Below are 15,581 nucleotides of genomic sequence, written 5' to 3' on the forward strand. Positions count from 1 at the left end.
AGAGAGATCCCGTCTATCCATTTCCCAGGTGCCTCCCAGTGCTAACATCACGCATAACTGGAGTACAATATCACAGTCAGGATATAGACCTTGGTACACTCCACAGAGTGTATTAAGGTTATACGAGGTTTCCATGCATTCATCTGTGTGTGTGTGTGTGTGTTTGGTTCTATGCAATTTTATTATATGTGTAGACTGGGTAATCCCTCCAATCAAGATACTGAATAGCTGTATCACTACAAGGGTCCCTTGTGCTCCTCTTTTATAAACACACCTTCTTCCTTTCAATACTTCATTCCTAATACTTCATCCCTAATCCCTGTCCACCACTGTGATGGATGATTGTACATGGCAATTTGATTGGGCTAAGGGATGCCCAGATCTCGAGTAAAACATATTTATTTCTAGAGATGAGCATTTGAATTGGTAGAATGAGAAAAGAGGATCATCCTCAGCAATGTGAACAGGTATCATCCAATCTATTCAAGACTCAGATAGAACAAAAAGGTAGAGAAAGGAAAAATTTGCTCTCTTTTCCTGAGCTGGGATATCCAGCTACTCTTGTCCTCTGACATTGATGCTACTACTTCTTGGGCTTTCAGACTTGAATGGGAATTTATGCTATTGGCCCTTACTTCCCGGGCCTTTGGAATCAGACTGAATTATACCACTGGCTTTCCTGGTTCTCCAGCTTGCAGATGGCAGGCAGATGGTGAGACTTCTTGGCCTCCAGAATTGTGTGAACCAATTCCTAAAATAAAATCTCTTCACACACACATACATACACACACACACACACACCCTACTTGTTCCGTTTCTCTGGAGATCCACAACCACTAATCTGTTCTCCATCTTCTATAGTTTGGACATTTCAAGGATGCTATGTAACAGGACTCATATAGTATGTAATCTTTTGGGATTGACTTTTTTCATTTAGCATAATTCCTTTGAGATCCACCACCCAAGTAATTGCATGTATCATTTTTATTCCTTTGTACTGCTGATCAGATTCCACAGTATGTATGTACCATAGTTTGTTAATCCAGGAAAGACATTTGGGTTGTTTCCAGTTTTGGGCTATTAACAAAGCTACTACAAACCTTCAGGTATACACTTTTGTGTGGACACAAATTTTTATTTCTTTGGGATAAATACCTAGGAGTATAATTTCTGGGTCATATGGTAAGTGATGTTTAGTCTTATGAGAAACTGCCAAACTGTTGGGTTTTTTGTTTTTGTTTGTTTGTTTGTTTGTTTTTACAGAGTTTTACATCCCTACCAGTAACGCAAGAGAGATGTGGTTGATCCACATCCAGTGTTTTTGGTATTATCACTTTCGGAAATTTTAGTCATTCTGATAGGTGTGCAGTGATACCTCATTGTGATTCCAGTGTTGAACATCTTTCAATGTTGTTATTTGACATCTGTGTATCCTTTTTGGTGAAATTTCTGTTCATGACTTTTTCCCATTTTTTTAAATTTGGATTTTTTTAAATGTTGTTTTTTTAACTATTAATTGCATATTTTAGATACAAATCTTTTGTTGATAAGTAGTTTTAAAATATTATCCCCCATCTATAGCTTGTCTTTTCATTTTCGTTAAAAAATTTTTTATTAAATGTTTTTATTTTTGAGAGAAAGACAGAGTGTGAATGGGGAAGGGTCAGAGAGAGAGGGAGGCACAGAATCCGAAGCAGGCTCTAGGCTCTGAGCTATTACCACAGAGCCAGATGTGGGGCTTGAACCCACAAACTGTGAGATCATGAACCTGAGCCAAAGTCGGATGCTCAACCGACTCAGCTAACCAGGTGCCCCTTCATTTTCTTAACAGTTGTTTTGTTTAAATGTTTTGGGGTTTTTTTGCAGAACAGAGGTCTAATTAATACAGTTTTACTTTTTTTGGATCATGCTTTTGTATCAGAGAGCTTTTTGCCTGCCTCTCCGTCCCCATATTCTCTTTGAAAATTTTTATAATAGTGCATTTTATTTATTCTGTGATTAATTTTGAGTTAATTTTTATATTATTAAGATTTAGGTTCACATTCATATTTTTGCCTATGGATGTCCAATTCCTTTATCACCACTTGTGGAAAGGACTCTCCATCCTCCAAAAAAAAAAGATTTTATTCTTTTGTCAAAAATCAGAGGAGCATATTTGTTTGGGGTTATTTCTGGGTTCTCTATTCTATGCCATTGATATATGTGTTTAACCCTCTGTCAATACCAGGCACTATGTTAGAAGCTCTATATTCATTACTTACAATTCTTGCATCAGTTAAAGGATTCCTGTTCCAATTTACCAGACGAGGCAATGAAGGCTCTAGTACATAAATAACTTGCCCAAGCCAAAGTTAAAGTTGTGATTTAAACGTAGATCTGCCTTACTCCGGAATGCACAGTTTTTTTTTTTTTTTCTTTCTTTCTCTGTTACACTGGCTTTCTCTGAATCACCTAAAGTTAGTATATTGGGAACATCTAATCTCATTCATTCATTTTTTCATTCAACATTTATTAAATGTCTCCAGGGTGCATTCATGCTGGAGACAGATGACTAAGACATGATCTCCGGCTTCAGGATGTTCAGCATCTGGCTGGTGAAGAACAAAGACGCTCCAAAAAGCAATCTTTGTTTTCCCCTTTCTCTCCCCGTTCCCATCTTCTCCCACAGCAGTGGCTCCGTCTTCAGTGTCTGAGAACAGCCTCTGGTTAGCCTGATGTAGAGTCCCTGGTGGGGGCAGGGACCCTGCATCCTTGTATCTCTGGGATAAATCAGACCCACTTCATTACGATTTGCTTCATGAAACCTTGATGTGCAAAGCAATGGCAGTCTTTTTACCTCTGACTACACAAGGTAAGTGGCTAGTTCCTGGAAGATGAGCAACCCATGGCCTCAGGCTCCAAACTACTCACTCGTTTCTGATTGGGCAAAGGTTTCTTTCCCACAGAACTTTTCCCTAGAAAAATGTCCCCAGAAGAACATTTTCCTCTTCCTGGACCTCAGGTTACCAGAAGCTGTATATTTCCTCTGGTTGTATGTGGTACCATTGAGGACTCTAATCCTGGGGAGCAGGCTGCCCCTGGGGTTGCCTGTTCAGGCCCGTGGTCGATGGTGCTAGGTCACTGGGAGCACACTATGCTTTGCTTACTCCCACCAGTCTAGCCTGGCCACAATGCTGCTGGCATACAGTTCAGGTACTTAGCATATTGAGTATCCATGAAGGTAAGTTGTGCTTCCTATGAAAGTCAAATGGATTCCTTGCAAGGCAAGCTGAACGAGGTGTAAGGATGAGGCACTGGTAGACCAAAGGTGGAGCAGTACAAACAGCCTGCCCCAGTGAGGAGAGTTTTTATCACTAATTTAAAATTGCAGGACATGACTAACTTTGAGTTGGTTTTATTGTTGTTTTAACATTCCGTCTAGACAATGCTCCCCCTTACTGTCTAACCTGGAACTGGGTGCTCCCACTGACCCACCCCAGTACACCACTGTGTGAAAGACATGGCCAAGAAAGACTGGAAATAATCACTGTAAAAGCCCAGGAGAGTTTACACTTGGTATGTGCTTTGCTCCATTTGAAAGAAGTTCAAAGTGGAACTGATAGTAGGTATGTTAGAGGTATGATTCCTGCAAAAACAAACTACACTAGAAAGACAGTAACAAAAAGGTGTCTAGTGCTTACTGCACACTTTATACATGGAGTTGACTCATATGATCCCAGTGATCTGTGGGGTCACCTCACAGAAGAGGAAATGGAGGCTCAGAGATGCTAGGTGTCTTGTCCTGTAATCCAGATAGTTACCAAGCCAGGATTTTAACTCAGGCCACTGGATTTCAAAGTCCCTGTCCTTCACCCCTGAGCATGCAACTGAAGAATAAAGGTACATTTGTGTTTTCAGTTAAAATGGTTTAGGTATATATGCAACATTATAAATATAAATAATATATATACATATATTTATAAATGTATTATACAAATTATATATGATATATAATAAATATATATACATACAAATAATATATACATACATATAAGCTTATATATATAAGTTTATATATATGTGTGTTAAATATAGATTGACTTTTCTACTTACTGAGTGATTCTATCTGATACGCATATTCACAATTTTGCAAATGGTTTCACCTGGGTCTCTGAAGCCCATCTACCAATCCCAGTGTAAAAACCCGTAAATTGTAGCAGAAAGGAGCCCAGGACTTCAGTTCACGCCACAGCCCTATTGGGTGGGTCAAAAGAGGGAGTAGGACTAGGGATGACCTTTGTCCCACTTTCACTAAACTTCAGGGTTTTGTGAAAGTCAAAGGAGATAGTTTATGGGAGGTAAGGTTTGGGAAAAGGCAAAGTGGAAAGCAAAGTGTGATAAATCTTCCATCTAAGAGGTATCTTGCTAGAGGACTCTCAAAAATGTCTTGGGAGAGGTAGAAATTTTTGAAGGCCATGGGGAGGTGCAGCAGTCACCACTGGCTGCCCACCCTTTGTCCTTACTAGCAGACCCCACCTCCTGACACTTCCAGGAAGGGTCAGGATGGCTCTAAGGCATTCACAGTTGACTCATTTTCTATGACTTCTGAGACAAAGCCTGGAACAAAATCTGCTCAATGAGATGTAAGAGGAAGTCAGTTGGAATATTCCTGGTTAAAAGGAGGGTCAGGGTCTTTTCTGATCTCTCCATGTTTTGTGTGAGGATATGATGCTTGGAGCTACAACCATCATCTGATAAAATGATAAAGGACAATTATGGGACAAAAGGCAACAGGCCAAGGTGAGTGGACAGACAAAAAGGGCCTAGGTCTTTGATGAATGTCAGTTTCTAAATCAACCAACTTCTGGTCATCAGATTTCTCATGACATGTGACTATAAACCTCTTCATTCTTTGTGTCAATATGAGTGTTTTCTCTTACTTGCGGCCCCAATCCTCCTGAGATGGAATTTGGTTCCTACAATGTGGCACTGTGGAGGAAGGAGGGACACAGGGAGTGAGAAACCCACTGATTAGTGATGCAGGTCCCAGATGTACAGACAAACAGTTCACCCATTGTTTCTGTGGACACAGACCCCTGCCAATCAACATACAATGATTGTATGTGCTGGCTATTGCTGGTTGCTTTCTGGTCATGAGTTATAAGATGAGCTTGGGCTGAAGGTCATGTGTTGGAGAGTAGAGGATGAGTGGGAGATATGGCCTGGCCTCTACCCACAGGCCCTGGGTCTGTTCTTACAACTCCCATTAGGGATAAAAGGGGCCATGTCAGATGGGTGGTATCCTGCCCTCAAGGCAGACACCAGCTCCCTAAAAATGGAGGTAGGCAGAATACCCAGTCCACAAGTGGCAGACACAAAATCTCCAGCTTGAAGTTTATATGTAGATATGATCTTTGGATTGGTTAGTAGTCTATGCAATAAACTTGCTATAGACTGAATGTTTCCTTCTAAACTCACATGTTGGAACCTAACTCCTAATATGATGATATTTGCAGATGGGGGCTTTGGGAGGTGATTGGGTCATGACGGTAGAGCCCTCATAACTGGGATCAGTGCCTTCATAAGAAGAGATGCAAGAGAGTCTGCTTTCTGTCTATCTCTCTGCCATGTGAGTAGAAGAGAAGGCAGGCATCTGCAGGAAGAGGTTCCTCACCTGACATAGGATCTGCTAGCACCTTGATCTTGGAATCTAAAACTGTGAGAGAGGGGCGCCTGGGTGGCTTAGTCGGTTAAGCGTCCGACTTTCGCTTAGGTCATGATCTCGCGGTTCGTGGGTTCGAGCCCCACATCGGGCTCTGTGCTGACTGCCAGCTCAGAGCCTGGAGCCTGTTTCAGAGTCTGTATCTCCCTCTCTCTCTGACCCTCCCCTGCTCACGCGCTCTCTCTCTCTCTCCTAGGAATAAAAAAAAAAAAAAAAAAAAAAAGAACTGTGTGAGATAAATTTCTCTTGTTTAAGCCACTCAGTCTATGGTACTTTGTTATAGCAGTCTGAAGGGAGTCAGATAAAACTGGAAAAAAAAAAATACAGACTGGAATTCAGGGAATTGTACTGCCAAAGAAATGCTCAAGCCAAGGAAGCTCAACCCCTGGGCTCCTGAACTCACACCCAGAGTGGATGGTGATGATGGTATGAGCCCTCAGTGAGTGTCCTTGGTACATGCACCAGACGTGGCCGTCAGAGTCTTCTCAGAGAGCAGAACCAGGCTGTCATGCTGGCTGACCAAGAAGCTTGCTCCCCATGTCCAGAAGGAGAGGACGGGTGCCCCATGCTTTACCTCTCCCCCTTCTTCTGAGAGGGTTTGGTGGGGACCTGGGTCCTAGCACTACATGCCCCAGTACCACACATCAGTGCCCTATAGGCCCACAAAGAGCCTAGTACAGCCTGATGGAGAGACCTGCACATGATATGCAGATGGGGGCTGTAGTGGATTCAGGAATAGGGGGGACATGGTGGCTGGTATGCTCCTAGGGGACTGTTCTTCCTATCCATGGAAGGCATAAGAGAGTAGCCAGGTGTCTGGCCTGCTCTAGAGCTCATAAGGGGACAGGATAGGGTTCATCAGGAGGCAGCTAGCATCAAGGCACATTCCTGCTTCTTGTCTCTCTAGGCCCTCAGGATTACTAGTGAAAAGGCCCTCAGCCAGTTTCTTGCACACAGTTGACTGTAGCTGGTATCCTTTTGGAACTGAGCTTCAGGCTACAGAGCTGATGGTCCTTGGGATGGCACAGAAACCAATAGGCAGCTGTCTAGTGGATAAGTGCATATGCACACTCTGCATTTAATCAGCAAGACTCTGCTTTCTGAATCCATGTGCTTCTATAGGCCAAGGACAGAGCTCCATAGCCTTGAACTCCTTCTCACAGATCCTGGCTACCTGGTGGCTCTTTGAGGGGCTTGTGGATCAAGAACCAATGACAAAGACGACAGGCCCTGGAGTGCAGGGGTCTGAGCTAAAATTCTGGATGCCCCCCATGCCAGTTCCTCTTCTTTCTCTATAGCAAGGGGCCTTTGTAGACAGGGGTTTCCTCCTTGGGGCTTGGGCTCTGGGCTCTTGAAGGAACAGCAGAGGAACATGGCACACCGTCCAGTGCGGCTGGCTGCAGACCACAGGAAGGCAAAGTTGTGCTCTTCCCTCAATACCCTAGGTTTATCTTTCAGTGGCAATCTGCATATTTAGAGAGCAGCTGCAGAGAAGGGAAGCTCATTGCAAAGACAATGAGGGCAATTTGCATTTCTTAGGCACCTTTGGGTTTCCAAAGCCTTCTTGTTACTATAAACTTGTTTGATCCTTATAATATCCTATAAAAGGCGGGTTGTTATATGTTTTCTCCATTATTGTATTGAGACAGGTATACAGATGGGCCAGTTTGACTGGAATATGATAAAGTGACTTTGAGTCAAAATCACTTTATTTTAGATTACTATATTTACAAAACTGTATTATAAAACTCATTTAAATGGAATACTTAGTATTCATAACATGTGAAGAGAAATTTCTACTTAATAAGAGATGGGTGCTGTCTATTATAAATCAATCCTGTAAGAAAAAGCATGGTTTGTTGTCTGATAAACTGGAAAGGAAATATTATGCACTATTTGGTAGAAATATAGATTGACACTAAATTTAACTATGAGCTGTGCATCAAATACTGATTAAAAACTGCTTTTATGACTGGTTGTGTGGGGCTATTCTGTTTGGCTTCACCAAATCCCCAAATGACTCATTTTTATAAGCACAGTATATTGTTTCTAAGTGGCAAGAGATAAAGTTTTAAGCTGATCTTCACAAAAACTTTTTCTGCAAATATCAGATTTTGGGGTGTACCCAGTCTCTGTTTGCAGTAAATGAACAGCAGACTCTGGTGTGATCATCTGTAAACATTGGTCTTGGCTGTCTAGAGCTGACTAATGGCTGCATGAGCATTGCTGCCCATGTCCTTGTTTACACTGGCATAGTGTAGTCTGAGTGGGAGGCCTGAAGAAACAGGGCAGAGCTCCCTGAATTGTGTATGGCCCCTGGATATGCTCCAGAAGCTCTCAAGCTGTTTGCACTTAATGAGGAAAAAATGATCTAGATAATTACTTTATATATTGATTACAAAAAAAAAAAAAATAAACAGATGGCATTAATGTCTTTCAAGAAGCAAAGCATTCCCTCCTGTATATTCTTCAGTCCTGAAGGTCCCCAAATCACCAGGTACCAACTGCTGGTTTATCCCAAGCAAGCTTTGACTTGGGGTGCCAGTTTCTGTATCTTCTCTCTGGGAAACACATGTTCCCCCATTACCACCCCCTTTGGCCAATTCTCCTTTTTGGAAGCCACACCATCCAACCTATCCTAGCAACCATTAACCAACTATGCCTGCTTCCTGGGGACAGTCCCTACTTCCTCAGTTTCCTCTTCAGTCAAATGTGGATAGAAAATGGGGAGCGTTAATAGTTGTTCTTGGGAAGGACCTAGAATAGCACCTGCACACAGGAACTGCATGCAAGTACTGATGTGAACATGGGGTGCAGACTCAGCCCAGATATGATACAGAGTCATTTGAAAAGTGGTGGCAAGGAAGGCCACAGAGGTCATGCCTGAGGGCACCAGAATAGCTTCCCTGCAAGCTGAAAGACCAGGGCCTAGGGTATCATGGGGCAAAGGACTAACATCCTCTCTTGGAAAGAGCACAGATATGGAAGGTACCAAGAAAGTACACATAATTTTTATTTTAAAAGTCTTAAAACAGTTTCGAAAATCCTTGCACACTCAACCTGCCCACACCTGACCAATCTCTCCAGCCCCCAACCTTCCCTCTGCAAGTCCTTCACTCTCCCATTGAGCAACCCCAGCGTGCAGGACACAGGAAGAATCCTGTACTTGAAGACAGCTAACCTCAGCAGTAGGTGAAGAGCAGCCTGGCTGAGGCAGAAAAAACTATGAGAGAGTAGTGGGTTCTTTCAGAGGATTGTTTCAACAGGGAAGACACTTAGATGAGAGGTTTAAAGAATGCCTCTTGCATTTGTAAGTCTTCAGGAGCTTGGGCAGATGACATGCTCCTCTAAGCAGGAGGAAGGGGAGGAAGGGGGGTGGTGGGAAGAAGGAAGCCCCCTCCCCACTGCAGCCTAGAATACATTTCCCCCCTCATTTTGAGGCTCCTAGAACATTGCTTCTGAGATAAAAGGACAAGATGACCACCCCCTGGAGCTGTGATGACTGTATCTACTGGTTTCTGTCCTGGGATGCTGGGAGGTCTTGGGTGCTTTGTGTGAGATGGGACACCACAGTGGCTGCATGAAAGCCACGTTCGACAGTGGGGAACCAGGAGGTGTGAGGTTGCTTCTGAGCCATCTCTGTAGGAGCCCAGGTCAGATGGTGAGGCTCTGCTATGCTTGGACCCATGCCTGAGACCAGAAGCCACTGGATCCTGCCCCTGGGAAGGACGAAATCCAGCCCCAGGTAAATCCCACACCAGCTTATCCCACTTAACTACCCTGGTCACAAGTGCCTGGAATGGACTGGCATCATAGAAGCATTCTTAAAGAACATCCGTGTAGCTCAGGCCCACAGGGTTGCACATGAGAGAGCTGGAGCCCACCCACAGCCTGCCCCCCAACCTTGGGCCAGATCTGGCTTTCAGGAATGCCTGGCATCCATGGTGAGCTTTCATGCCATCAACCATGTAGTGGCAGTCCTACCCTTTGCTCTGCTGGACTGCTAGCGGGATGACCCCCTCATTCCCAGTAGTGGAATTGTCAGGATTAGCTATGTTCCAAAGATCTACTGGGCCCTGGTTTTAACTAGAAAAAAAATTAAAAATCCACCATCAGTTATAATGGGGCCCAAGGTCCTCATGAATAAGCATTTGGTCCAGAAGGTGATGCTGATAAACTAAGCCAGAAATGGCCAGCTTGGATAGACTGAACCCAGAAGTTCTGCTGTTTGAATGGACTCCTGGGCTCTATATATGTGAGATGCCCTCCCCTTCTCTTTTCTACTTAGCAAGGTTAAGGACTTTCATCCTCAGCCTTTTAGAGCACATGTCAGTTCCTTCTCAGTTCTGGATACCTGGGCCTCCCCTGCGGCACTGAAGAAGCTTCTCACCAGGGGCAGGGCCAGCCAGGGCACATCCTTGCTTAGTGCAGACTCTGCATGGCTTGCCATGTGGGTGTGCTCTGCAAAACACCACTTCCTCTGGGCAGCACCTTCATCTGTCCCCTCCAAATTGCCGAATCCTTGGGGGTCCTCCTGGCCACATGGTTCTTCCCCACATGACCATACACACTCTGAAGGTGGGTGCTGCCTCATCTTTGCACCCCCCACTTACTGTTTGCACAGTCAGTCCTCACCCAGATGTGTTGAGAATTAGTTTATGCTGACTAACTGAACTGCCCTGGAGTAATCAAACCCTTCATTTATTGATCATCACACTAGTCAGGAAGGATATCAGGACAGAGAGAAGAAAATACTAAAGGGAGGCATTTGTGCACACCTTGCATGTGGGGAGTGGCCATGGCCAGGCCTTCATGTGGACACTGCCCTTGTTCAGTGCACCTGGCTCCAACTGGCATCTGCTTGGTAGCCATGTGTAATGAGAGAGGGAACCTCTTCACCCTTGGCTTTGGGTCCAGGCTGTGGGGAGAGATTAGGCCTGATGGTGAGGGGATGGTAGAGGAAACTGGGGGGGAGGATCCCCAGGCCCTATTTTTCCTCTTGGCCTTCTCCTAGGGACCAAGACCACTAGAAGATGATAGGAGCACACTTTGGTATCTCACCAGTGAGCAGGCATTTTCCTTTCTACCCTCTATAAAAGTTCCAGTAGGCATTTTCTTTTTCCTTTTATTCTTCTTTAAAAAAAAAATTTCAAACAGAGGTTGAAGAAGTCTCAGGTAGGAGTCAGGATACCTAGTTCAAGCCCCACCTATGCCCCTGATTGGCCAGGTGACCTGTATGAGTCCCTCTTGTATAGGGTTGGGCTGGCTGACCTTCTTCCCAGCTCTGACATGCCCTGCTCCTGGATGTGGTAGTTCTGTGGGAAGGGGTAGATTAGGGGTACATAGGGTACCTTCCTCTTCACTGTTTATTTCTCATCAGCTCTGGTTCTGGGTTGGAAACCACAGTAAGATGTCATTGGATCTGACTGGTCCTCAGTGGTAGCAGAAGTCCATCACAAGTTTTGTAATGCCTGTCCATCTAGGCACCCAGTTGGCCTCCTGTAGCGTGTGTGTGTGTGTGTGTGTGTGCGCGCGCGCATGTGTGTGTGTGTGTCAGGGAGAGGTGTGTGGTCCGAACTGGGTTCCACCTTCCAGGTAGGTGGCCTGGGAGGAAAGACACTCCATAAGCATCTGGGACACTGGTGATGGGTCAAGGTCTCAGGTGGGAAAGATATTCCAAGAGATCTGAGAGTCAACAGAACTGTTCCCAATAAACTCTGGAGATATGCTTAAAAACTTTTTAACCATGTGTTATAGCATTTGCTGATTTGTATTTAGACTCATCCATTCATTTGGGCTTGAAGACCGGTATTCTCATTCTGTCTGTATTCCTCTGCGTGGGCTGCTATAACAAAGTGACAACAGACTGTATGGTTTAAATAGCAGAAATGTGTTTTCTCCCAGTTCTGGAGGTTAGAAGTCCAAGATCAAGGTGTCATCAGGGAAGGTTCCTTCTGAGGCCTCTCACCTTGGTTTGTGGATGGCTGTCTCCTCCCTGGGTCCTCAAGTGATCTCCCCTCTGTATGTGTCTGTGTCTTAATCTCTTATAAGGACACCACCCAGGTAGATTAGGGTCCACCCATATGACTTCACTTTACCCCTTGAAAGACCCTGTTTCCAAACACAGTCACATCCTTGAGGTACAGGGGTTAGGACATCAACATATGAATTCAGCACTTAACAGTGAATGTTGTTGCCTCTCCCTCCGTTATACATTATACGCTGAGATATCTCAACTCAGAGAAAAGTCCCCTCACCAGGGGAAATGTGGGATTTGGGCTGATACTTTTCTATTATTTACCAGTTTCCAAAGTTATGTGTGGCACCAAGCATCCTGCAAAGGTGCTAAGTGAGCCTTTCCCCAAGTATCACTATGAATCTGTGGACTGAACAATCCTTGTCATATTTCTACTCATTCCAGTTATGATTCCCACTGTCCCTCTTGTCCTGTGGGAGCCGTGTCCACTCAGCCCAGGAGTCCTTCTAACACCATGCTAGTTGTTCCTGACGATGTCTTATTTTCTTCCAGGACAAGACGTGCTGGGATCTTTGTGTATACTTCCTACCCTGATCTGCCCATGCTGTCAGACACAGGCGTTTGGGGGCTAACAGGACCTGCTTGATGCTGGGGACAGTGGCAGTGGCTTGTCCTGCATAGAAGGCGGGGAGTCTGAGGATGGGTTTTGGACACTCCTGAAGTGCCCAACTTGTTCCGTGGGGCCTGCCAGATTCCAGATGGTCGGGTGTGCAAGAGCTTGTCTAAGCCATGCTGAGCTGGGCTTTGGTTGCCTGCAGCTGAAGGGGTTCTAACAATCACCAGGGGACCACATGAATGGAGAGAGAGGTGTGGCAGGAAAGGAACAGGGAGGAGAAAGATGGTTTTCCCACTAAATCTCCTCTCCCTCAGCTACCCATCTCTGTGGGCAATGAAACTCGCTGGGGTGGTGACTTTAGCATCTGTACAGCAAAGGCGCTCTCTGGAGACAAAGTCCAGTGCATCCTGAAGGCACAGAGCTACAGAGAGTTTCTTTAAGGCTGGAGTGAAAAGCCCAGTGCCTGGCCAAGTTCTCAGTTCAGAAGGGTTCATAGGGCTATCGGTCCAGAGCTGTGCTCTTGTCTGGGAGGGTCCTGGCAGAGGTTCAGGGCTTGAGAACAGAAAACCTTTGAACACGAAACTACCAGGTGGCATTCAGATGTGGGAGGCACAGGATCATCTAGTCAGCTGCCTGGTACTGGGTCTGGCTTCCAGCAGAGCCCTCAATGTCTCCCCATTGTGTGGGGGCCCTGGCCACTGTCAGGACTGCATGGAGCATGCATCATCCTTTACCTGTGGCAGCCCCTGAGCCATGCGACTAGAAGGCATTGACAGGTGCTGTAAGACAGCCTGCTTACCTCCCTGTCTTTAAAGAGAACAGGTTTTCTTCTAAGGAATGGGGCACTGACAGCCTCATGCACCACGGCTTTTTAGGGGATTGAGAGCCCAACAGCCAACACTGGTTTATTTCCAGACAAGGGCGCAGTTGGTACAGAATTCATTTCTATCCGTTTGCCTTTCCCCAGATACAAGGTACTCATCGCTGCTGAAAGAAAGAGGACAGTCCAGATGGAACTGCCTAAAACATCACACTGGATGCGGAGCTGGTTCATTGAACCCCCACCAACTGCCTCGCCCCCTCCTTCCTCCACTGTACTCTCTTCTCAGGCTGCTCTGTGGCCAGGAACCCGCAGGAGCTCAGCTTGGGTTAGCAAGGTTCCAAATGACAAGACAAACCTTTCACAAAGAGAAGGTATTTGGATGTGATGCCTGGAGCTCAGCATCTATCATACGACAATGAGACTAAAACCACACGATAATAACGGTGGATGGGGCACCTGTGTGGCTCAGTTGGCTGAGTATCTGATTTTGGCTCAGGTCATGATCTCACAGTTTGTGAGTTCGAGTCCCACATTGGGCTCTCTGCTGTTAGTGCAGAGCAGAGAAAGCCCGCTTTGGATCCTCTATGTCCCTCTCTCTCTGCCCCTCCTCACTGCTCACTCGCTCGCTGTCTCTCTCTCTCTCTCTCTCTCTCTCTCTCAAAAATAAGTAACATTAAAAAAAGTAATGGTGGAGCAGGGAGAGGCTGGGAGCCTGAATCCCTGAGAACATTTAGAGCTGCTTTGCCAGCCCTGGACCACCCACCTCAGGAAGGAAAGCCCGTTAGAGAAGCAGCAGCAGCCCCTTTCTCCTGTGAGCTCCTTGCAGCCCAATGCTATTCAGGACACATCTTCCTCTGGGGGCTTATAGCATGGCTTTCTGTGGCTGCTTCCATTTTTCTTGGCATCACAAGGGCTGAGAAGAGAGGCTGAATCCGTTCCTTAGATGGGCTCCTGACCTCCTCTCAGCTTCTCCCCAGTAACCCCAACCACCAGGTAACAACAAATGAAATGCTAGGACCTGGTATTTGCCAAAAGGCCCCCAGTCTCCTCTGTAGGTCAGGAAAGAAGGACAGTACCACTGAGGAGCTCTGGGGCTGCTTCCCCTGGTGATCGCTCCCTCGACAGGTGTGTCTCTGTTCCTCCCACCTTTAGCTGGTCCTTTTGGGGAGACACAGCACTAACAGTGGCCAGGAAGGGACATATTCAAGACATTTAGGTTTATCTTTGAAGCAACACTGAAGGATCAGGAGACAGGACTGCCTTAGAGATAGGCAGTGTTGTTTCCTAGTACTTAGAGCAAGGGCATTGAGGACTTCAGTGCATGGAGGGACTGTCCTGCAATGGTCACTTCATAATGCAGTGGTGATGTCCATGGGGTGAGGAAATTGAGGGCAAAGCAGGTAAAAGGGTTCAGCATCCAGGGAGATGGGTGTTACTGCACTGACAGAGACACAGGAGGCAGGCTGGGAGGTCACATAAGACCCCTGATGGTAGGTGCCCCCAAACCTGGATGTAACAGGTGCTTAACATGCATTTACGGAACTAACCCTTGGCCCCCAAACAGATCCCGTGGGACCGTTGAGCTTCAGGCTGAAGGGAGACATAGGGAACAGGGCCACACCTACCAGCACCCCGAAGCCTGACAAGAGTGGTACAGGGGGTGTGTTGCTGGCGATACTTAAAGCCTTGAAGCCTGCGGAGCATTTGTGTTCTCTCCAAACAGTATTTGACATACTGCACAGAAGTTTCCCAGCCTGGGCACAAGCTTCCGCTTGTGCAGAAGGTGGCACCGTGGCACCAGACCTGCAGTGGGCCATAGGGACTGGACGGGTCCATGTGCAGCTGGGACCACAAGACGTCAGTGGAGTCAGGACCCCCAATGCTCAGAGGAGTAACTCAGTGGGTGGAGCTGCAGGAGCCCATGCCACAGCCACACAGAACCAAGGACTGGGACCCAAATTCCCCTTTGGGAAAACTAAGTTGTCAGAAGGGAAACCACTCTCACCTCTGCAACAGTCCCCCGAGAGACGCTGAACCACAGCCCCGCCTCATGGGTCCATCTGGAGCAGAAGCAGGAGTGACCAGAGGAGGATGTTTCCCCCGTCACTCAGCTAGCTACTAGTTAACATGAGAAAACAGCATCCATTCCAATCAGAATCCTGCCATTTCCACAGCAAAGACACATATTGCAGAGATGGAAGACAAGCTCCACATGAGCCTCTGACTGGTGGCGGCCTGAAACTGTGCAGTGCACAGCCTGTGGGGATGGCCTGGAGGGCCTGTCTGGAGCACTGAAAGGAGGACTTAGGGAAACAGCTGCAACAATTTGAAAGAGAGTATCACCCTTTTGATTCAAAAGCTCACTCTAGAGAAGAGGTTGGCAAAGTTTTTACATACAGAGCTAGTTGGTAAATATTCTAGGCTCTGCAAGCCACATGGTCTCTGTGGCTGCTACTCAACTTTG

At 46.1% G+C, this 15,581-nt stretch overlaps 1 protein-coding gene across 1 annotated transcript in view; it reads right to left on the bottom strand.

Moving 5' to 3' along the window:
- The window catches only part of OTUD7A (OTU deubiquitinase 7A), a gene marked incomplete at its 5' end in the record, with an annotated part of 94,504 nt that overhangs the window by 9,721 nt on the left and 69,202 nt on the right, over positions 1–15,581 (bottom strand). The gene's annotated exons all lie outside the window — the stretch shown is intronic.

Source organism: Hyaena hyaena, unplaced genomic scaffold (genome assembly GCF_003009895.1).
Source record: "Hyaena hyaena isolate Hyena2069 unplaced genomic scaffold, ASM300989v1 scaffold_670, whole genome shotgun sequence".
NCBI lineage: Eukaryota > Metazoa > Chordata > Mammalia > Carnivora > Hyaenidae > Hyaena > Hyaena hyaena.